Source organism: Hordeum vulgare, chromosome 5H, assembly GCF_904849725.1.
Source record: "Hordeum vulgare subsp. vulgare chromosome 5H, MorexV3_pseudomolecules_assembly, whole genome shotgun sequence".
Taxonomy (NCBI): domain Eukaryota; kingdom Viridiplantae; phylum Streptophyta; class Magnoliopsida; order Poales; family Poaceae; genus Hordeum; species Hordeum vulgare.
Window position 1 is genome coordinate 157401831 of NC_058522.1, and position 9021 is coordinate 157410851.

A 9021-nucleotide genomic window follows, 5' to 3' on the forward strand; every position below is an offset into this window, starting at 1 on the left:
AGAACTTTCGGATCACCATGTCCGCCCTAGTGTCACACAAAACACCGTCGATCTCCACCTCCGGCGGGGCCGGGGCACCCAAGTAGTGCTCCCAGGTCATTCCTACCTCTCGCTCCCGACCGGGCAACGTAACAAACCCTGGGAAGTTTTGATGGCAAAGAACACCAAGGACGCTGTTGGGCTTGCGGACACCCTTGGCAATAATCCAACCCCTACAGTATGACAAATTAAAGCCAAAACATTAGATATTTGAGAAAACGCGAAGGCAAATGGCTAAATAAGAGTAAATTAACTTACTTGTTCCCATTTGGCCTAATCGACCACCTCTGCTCGGGGGTCGCTGGCACGAGCGGGAGCCCCGAACTACCACGCTGGTAGACGGTAGCCCCCTCACCCAGCTCCTCGTCGCTACCAGCATGGCCACTTGGCTCAGGCCAGGTATCCCACTGGGTCTCTTGGGACGTACCCTCATCCCTGCTTTGCTCCGGAGTCGCCTGGAAGGAAGCCTCTGGGACACGAGTCTCGTGGGTCGAAGGCTCGTCGACCCGAGGCTCGTGAACCGGAGACCGTGTAGCCTCCACCTCAGACGAATTCACCCTAGAAGTCCTGTGCTCAGCTGAATCAGCTTGGGGTGGTGGCAGAGACCGTGTAGCCCTACCTCTCCCGCGACCACGTGTACCTTTAGTACAACATAAATACCAACACGAGTAACAAAATGTATATAAATACCAATATGCATACAACATCTTTACCTAATAATAAAGAGGCTATCGCTTCCGTCGGAAAACCCACCGCGGTGATTTAAAAAAAAGTCCTTGGTGCTTTCTAAAATTAACCAGCAATCCAATTGATAACTGAAGCCGAATCGGTACGTGCAGGAGAAAAAAAACACCAGACCACCCACGACCTTACCTCCCATCTCCAGCGCCACCGCCCCCTGCCACGGCGCCGTGCGCCGCCGGCCCCAACTCCTCCAATGCTCACCTCCGTCCCCGCGCGCCACCGCCCCATATCCGGGCCTCCCCCGCGCGATGGTCGAGGCCCCGGCGGGTGAGCCGCTGGGCGAAGGAGGCGGAGAGCCGGCACCGCACGGAGGAGGAGGCGAAAGCGGCGGCCGCCGCCGACGGGGACGGGGACGTGGACAACAACGTCTACACCTCTGAGGACGAGGGCACATAGAACTACGGCCGCGACGGCTACCACGTCGTCCGCCATGGGGACAACTTGAAGCAGGGCGCCTACGTCATGCAGTCCAAGCTCGGTTGGGGCCACTTCTCCACCGCCTGGCTCGCCTGGGACACCGCCCACTCCGTACGTGCTCACCACCCCCTGGCCTCGCCGTGAATCACCCTGTTATAATCACCCCGCTGCCTCTAGGATTCGCGACGAGGATATGTAGGAAAAAAATATTGATCTGGATGCAGCTGTTTGTCTGCCCACCAACTATTCGCTCTTTTGTCCCAGAGCTCATATGTAGAACTGCTAAATCAATTTCTCATTATTACTATTTTATCCGTCAATCCTATCGCACTGCACGAGATATTTTGATGTTTTACGCCGCTTGCCTAGAGGCTCAGGCTGCTCGTGTCTAGCGTTTCTGAATCTTTTGGTTATCTGTGCAGAGGTATGTGGCCCTGGAGGTGCAGAAGAGCGCACAACACTACTCAGAGGCTGCCATGGATGAGATCAAGATCTTGAGGCAGATTGCTGACGGTGACCTTGAAGACTCCCGTTGTGTTGTTAAGCTTCTTGACCACTTCAAGCACACAAGCCCCAATGGGAGCCATGTCTGCATGGTGTTTGAGTTTCTTGGTGATAACTTGCTCACCCTAATAAAGTACACGGACTATCGTGGCATTCCACTTCCAATGTTAAGGAGATATGCCAGCATGTGCTCATTGGCCTTGACTACCTCCACCGCGGGCTTTCCATTATCCACACTCACATGAAGCCCGAAAACATATTCCTCGTGTCCACTATTGACCCCTCAAACGATCCCCGGAAGTCAGGTATGCCACTGGTGCCGCCTGCTGCAAGGGCCATCGAGCCACCTCCAAGGGCTCCTGCTCGACCATCAACGAGTAGTGGCGTCACCAGGAACCAACAGAAGAAGATCCGGGAGAAAGCCAAACATGTAGTTGCTTCAACTTCAGAAGGCAATGGGGCAGTGGCATTCGCCGACATAGACGAAGCAGATGATAAGGTAGATCTGAGTACAACAAATGAGGGCAGTCCTAGCTAGGATGGGGACAGGAAGAGAGGAGGAGGGCATAGGCGGGGCAACAAAGGGACTAGGAATAGGATGGCGATGGAAGCTGAACTAGGCTGCAAGCTGGTTGACTTCGGAAATGCATGTTGGACGTACAAGCAGTTCACAAGTGATATCCAAACAAGGCAATATAGATGTCCTGAGGTCCTTCTGGGATCCAAGTATTCTACATCTGTCAACCTGTGGTCCTTTGCATGCATATGCTTTGAACTTGACTCAGGAGATGTGCTCTTTGATCGCATAGTGGAGATAACTTTGACAGGGATGAGGTATTTTTGTTCATTTCCTGACTTTGGTTTCGACTAAGAACATACTTTCAACATTGTGGATCTGTACCCGGTTTATCACCTGGTAAATGATGTCCCCCATTTTAACTCAAGAAAGGTTCTCATCACAATCAACAACTGACTCTTTGATACCTACATTCCATTCAAGCAGGAGATAACTGCGAAGGGTGGGCCTCACTTCTAGCTCGATGATATTGTTTTTTAGAGTTTTATTTCTTGCATTAGCGTGACTCAGTGACATGTGTATGGTCATGGCCGACTTCATCGCCTTGAGACTCACCATGTTCAGGTGAACACGGTAGCCACCATTGAAAAGGATCTAAAAGAGGATAATAATAAGTGACAACACGGTTTTCGTGTTCAAATAGAAAAATGTGGACCTAGGAAATAGGTCTTCAGCTACACTTATATATTGGTTAGGGGTGAGCAATGTTTTTTTTCTCCCATTGAATAAAATTTGCAGATCTTAGTGTCACCTCATGATACTATTCATGCATTCTAACTCATCCATTTAACTTCATCATTTGTTCGATTCGTTTAATTACATCGTCACCCGTAGCAACACACGGACACATTTACTAGTGAGTACAACATAAATACCAACATGAATACAACGTGTACCTTTAGTGCCTCTCGGCTTCGCGGGGGGTTGACCTCCTCTCACGGGGGGCGCTCCTTGCAAAGTAGAGAGCAACACTCTCCGAAGAGGCGAGGCAGGAATGGAAGCACCCATCCCATCACCCGCCGACGAAGAAGCAGCCGCGGAGTGCTTTCGACCCTTTCCCACCATCTTTCAACACCTGTCATGACAAAGTGTAAATGAAATTAGTACAACATAAATACCAACAGGAGTGATAAAATGTATATAATTTAAGTGTATCATTGTCATAAATACCAAGATGACTAATAAAAATTGAATACCTAACATGAACTCCAAATTTATATATAGTATAATAGTTGAATACCTGACATGAACTAATAACAATATCCTCGTCTATATATGCTTCAGGGTCAATAAATGCATCATGATCATCACTATCATCAATAAATGCATCATCATCATCACTATCACGAATCACCTCCTGCTCGTGGAGAGGACGTTTTGAAGACTCCATCATTTCATAGAAGGCCTTTGCAGATTCCTCCATCTCATCGTCCGAATCACGAGCATCATCAAAGTCTTGCACCATGTCTTCAATCCCGGTACCATGCTCGTCGGTGCGACGACGAATCACCTCAGCTCTAGCACGTTGGTCAGACTCACCATGAAAAGTCCACACCGTATAATTAGCTGTAAAACCCCACTTCTGCAGGTGTTTACCCATCTCAAACTCTGTCTGCTTTTTCCAGTTGTCGCAGTTGGGACAGGGGCACCATGTTTTATGCTGGCCATTTGCAAATGCGGCTCTCACAAACCCCCTGGTTTTTGTTAACCATTCATGGGTCATGTCTTTCTGACTAGGGTAACCTGTGTACATCCAAGCACGATCACTCATGTTGCCTAGCTACCTATGGGGGCACAAGCAATAAATATATAATTCATCATCTGTATTCATACGCTAATCAAGTTTGTCAGTTTTATTACGTCCATGCAACCTACACGCTAATAGGTAAAGATAGGTCCTAATCCCACCCGAGTATGTGTAGACTGGGTTCGTTTTCCCATGCTCTTCTCCAGATGCGACGCAAAATTTCGGCAGCACCTCCCAGCTGTTCTCCTGATACACGTCTCGTCAATAAGAAGAGAGGATGTGTACGCGGAGAACAACAGGGAGGCACTGACGAAATTCCGCATCGGATCCAGAGCACAGCATACGGGAAAACGAACCCAATCTACACATACTCAGGTTGTCCATGGATAACGTTGGACAATTCGAAAGGATGGCGGTTACAAATATGCAAGGACATGCATATTTATAGATGTCGCCCTTTCGAACGGGAGACGCATACTGGTCACGCATACTCATGATTGAAGAAACCTATAGCTAGCAAGTTTCATCGGCACGAAGACCGAGACCGAGCAAATTAAGGGGGTAGGAGGAGAAGTCATTTGTGCTCACCAACAAACGCAAGGGCGGAGCTCGTCCAATGCACGTGGAGGTCGTCGAACAACTGCACATTGAAATTCACCCGATCAAGACAAATATGATGTTTTTATAATTAACATAATTGGAAAATATGTGACCTAACTCATAATTTACAAAATTATGACCCCGTCGGCTTAGTGGCGTCGATGGTCGGTGGTGTCGGGTGTCGGTGGTGTCGGCGGTCGGGGGTTAGTTGTGTCGGTGGTCAGGGGTTAGTGTTGTCGGGGGTCGAGGATCACTGGCGTCGGCGGTTGGGGTCTCTTTGGTCAACAAGAGGCCGAAGAGGTGTCGGGGGTCGGGGGTTGGGGGTCCATGGTGTCGGGGGTCGGGGGTAGGGGGTCTGGGGTCGAGGGTCAGGGGCGTCGGGGGTCGGGGGTCGAGGGTCAGTGGCGTCGGGAGTCGAGGGTCAGTGGCGTCGGGCGTCGGGGGTCGAGGGTCGAGGGTCAGTGGCTTCTAGAGTCGAGGGTCAATGGCGTCGGGCATCGGGGGTCTGGGGTTAGTGGAGTCGGGGGTCGGGAGTCGGGGGTCAGTGGTGTCGGGCGTCGGGGGTCGGGAGTCGGGTCTCAGTGGCGTCGGAGGTCGGGGGTCAAGGGTCGGGGGTTGGTGGCATCGGGCGTCGGGGGTCATGGGCCGGGGGTCGGGGTCCTTTTCTTTCTTCTTCTCCTCTCTCCTCTTCTTCTTCTTCTTCTTGATCATCATATTATTACTAGTAGGCGGAAGCGCGGCGGCACGCCGCGCCTGTTAAGATGCCTATGTGTACGTCTATGTTATTTTTTTTGTTACCAAGAAATAAGGGCGTCAACAGGCTTGAGAGCGAGCTGGTATTAGAATATTTCTGTTTACTTAGCCTTATGCTAAAATTTATGTTCAATATCAACTGACTGCATCAAAGTTCACATCTAAGCGGGTTATGTCCTCAAAATGGAACAAAGTCCACGTACAACAGGCTTATCATGTATATATAGAGCACAAATATCTCAATATTCTGTGTTACTGATCCATAACATAGATAAGTTTTTTAATACCAGATTATAAAAACATCCGTGCTACTGAGGATAACACGTACATGGAAAAACATGACAATATATGCACTTATCTTGTTGTGGACATTCAGACCTCCGTGCATTGAGTTAACATGAAAGGATATAGCAAAATAACCTTTTATTGGTACCAACATAACTTTATTATGAAAGGGCACCATGTCTACTAACCCAAATTTCATGTCTTTGTCCAGTCTTTGCTCACCTTCAGTTATGCCGGAATAAAAAATGTCAAGCAATGAAAGAAAAAGTCCAGAGCATCCAGTTTTTCATCCACTTTTCACTTTTTCTCTCAGCTAGCAAAACATCAAATATGTCGAGGATTTGTTTACGCCATTTCTGTATTTTTGTATGCTCTTGGTCTTCAACAGTGGACTATCAAATATGTCAACGATTTTTTTCTTCTCTATCTACTTTTTCTACCTAATAAACTAACTATCTAATTTCACATAAAAACGGAAAAAAACTAACTATCCAATTTAACAGAAAAATAGAAAATAAACTAACTATTTAAATTAACTATCTAATTTAAAAGAAAAAACAGGAAATAAAGACAAAAAGAAAAAAAACTTACCTGCAGTGGGAGGAGGGGAGGGCGAGCTCCGGCCCTGGGCGGCGGGGAGGAGGGGCATGGGGAGGAGGTGCGCGGGGAGGAGGGGAGGGCGATCTTCGGCCATGGGTGGCGGTGGTGGGCCGGAGCGGTTCCAGTGGTTGTGGTGGCGGCGCTTGGGTGGGTAGAGCGCGAGGAGGAGGGCCGCAGGGAGGAGGGACGCGGGGAGGAGGGGAGCGGGGAGCTCCGGTTGTGGGCGGCGGCGGTGGGCCGGAGCAGCTCAGGTGGTGGTGGCGGCGGCGCTGGAGTGGGCAGGGGCGCGCGCGAGAGAGGCAGGAGATCGAGGGGAGCGGGGGTGGAGTGTGCCGTTAGGGGAGCGGGGGTGGGGGCTGGGTGCCGTTAGGGGGAGCGCCCCTTTGCCCTGTGCAGAAGCTGGGAGGCAGACGGCAAAGGGGTGGGTGGGGTGGGGCGGGCTTCGGCCATTAGAGTGGCGCCCCTTTGCCGTGTGCGTGCTCTTTGTCGTCCGCCTCTTGGGCCTTTGCCATGCGTCAGCAGACGGCAAAGAGGTGGCCGACGGCAAATAAAACCTTTGCCATCAGCAACCTCTTTGTCGTCTACTTTGTACCAGCTGACGGCAAAGAGGATCTTTGCCATGCGTCAGCAGACGGCAAAGGCATGGCAGACGGCAAATTTCTCAATTCCAGTAGTGAAAGTAGAAGGGGCAAAACAAGCCAAATTAGTGAGTGAACACAAGGTGTTTGATCTGTGGTTAGGCTATCAGATGAATTCTAATGGCTATGAAACTTAACGGGGTCAAATAATATATGAAAATAGGCTTGCACACCAAATTTGGGATTTGCTGGAGGAGTTTTCCAATGTAGACTTGAAAAACCCTAGAAATGGGCAGAAATGGGTTTCTGCTTAGAACCCTATTTAAATGAATTCCCACAAATCCAATATTTGGTGTAGGGGAATTATTTGAGCATTAAGGCATGCACAAAAAGTTTGAGGATAATTGGAGAAACTTTATAATGTAAAGTTTACCAAAGTCAGAAATCAACAGAGAGGGCTTTGAGGGTTTTAGGACAAGTTCCTCTATTCTCCTTGGTGTACCACTTGGTGTGGATGCCTCATTGGAGTACTGGAACATGTCCACCAAATTTGAGCACAATTGGAGACACTTCACAATGTAGAGTTGCTCAAATTTGATTCTGGACAGATAGGGTTTTAGAGTGATTAGGGGAGTCAAATCAACTTGGATTGAAATGAAACTTGGCAAGATCATCAAGAATATCATAAATGACATGCTAGAATTTTACTGGAATTTATTGAGAATATTTCTTATAGAAATATTCCAAAAGCTTGAAATAGGCATGAATGGTTTTGGAGGGGTTTGCCCAATATTTTGAACATGACCATGTGTTTAAACTCAGAAATATGGAATAAATATATCCACTGAGTTTCCCTAAATTTTCTGAAATATTTTGAAGGCAATAAAAACAACTTTCCTTCATAGGAGACCATTTCTGGCCTCACAGAAGGGCTTTTAAATAAAATCATAAAATAACTTTTAAAATAATAATATGGTGGTTTTTGAAAGTCATTTTGATAATGGTTTTCAATAAAACAATTGGTGCAAAAGAAACTCCCTAATTTGAGGACTTGTAGTACAAACCTCATCTCAGGGGTTTGAAAGTTTAATTCAAAGAAAAGTTTTTTGGTGAAAATAGTATTTGGTAAAAATAGATATTTGTCCTAAACACATGGTATGATCATTAGGCAGGAGATCATGGAGTGAGGAGGTGATTAGGGGATGGCAATAATTAATGGGGATCAATCACATGCAATTAAAACAAACAGGCAGACAATAGTCACTCCAAGCATCACAAGCATTCCCAAAAATTTTAGTTGGTCCTAAATTTTGAAATAAGTTAATTAGTTAGGGAAGCCAAAAACAGGGTGTGACATACGATTGGCATATACCGAAGAACACTAACTGCAATTTTGGTCTGCCTGTTCTGACCCATACCTTTGTCTACGACAAGATACCTGCAAGACTCCCAATTGGGACAATAGTCCAAGTGTGCATACTCCTTCCTAAATAAGACACATCCTTTCTCACATGCATCTATCTTCTCGTAGGGCATCTTAAGTACACGAAGTATTTTGTCCGACTGGTACAGGTTTGCAGGCATGACATGGCCTTTTGGTAGGAAGCATCCAAATAGTGTCATCATCGCGTCGTAGCATTCTCTTCCCAAGTTGAACTGAGCCTTCAGAGCCATTACTTGTGCAATTGCATCCAACTAAAAGAGCTCAGTGTGCCCACGGAGAGGACATTTTCAAGACTCGAACATTTCATAAAAGGCCTTTGCAGATTCCTCCATCTCATCTTCCGAATCCCGAGCATCATCAAAGTCTTGCACCATGTCTTCGATCCCGGTACCATGCTCGTCGGTGCGACGACGGACCACCTCAGCTCTTGTGCGTTGTATAGACTCACCATGAAATGTCCACACCGTATAATTAGGCTTAAAACCCCTCCTCTGCAGGTGTTGAATCATTACAGCCTCTGTCGTCTTTTTATAGTTCTCGCATCCAGGACAGGGGCAATACTTTCTTTCCTGGCCATTTGCGAATGCGGCTTTCACAAATTCCTTTGTTTTTACAAACCATTCTTTCGTTATCTCTTTCTGACTAGGGTGACCGGTATACATCCACGCACGGTCACTCATCTTCCCTAGCTACTAAAGACATAAGAAATATATTTATATATAATTTAGCATTT

General features: G+C 47.4%; 1 pseudogene; it reads left to right on the forward strand.

The window, feature by feature from the left end:
- Positions 1-387: 387 nt before the first annotated feature.
- LOC123399409 lies at positions 388-2559 on the forward strand (annotated as a pseudogene).
- The last annotated feature ends 6462 nt before the right edge of the window (positions 2560-9021 follow it).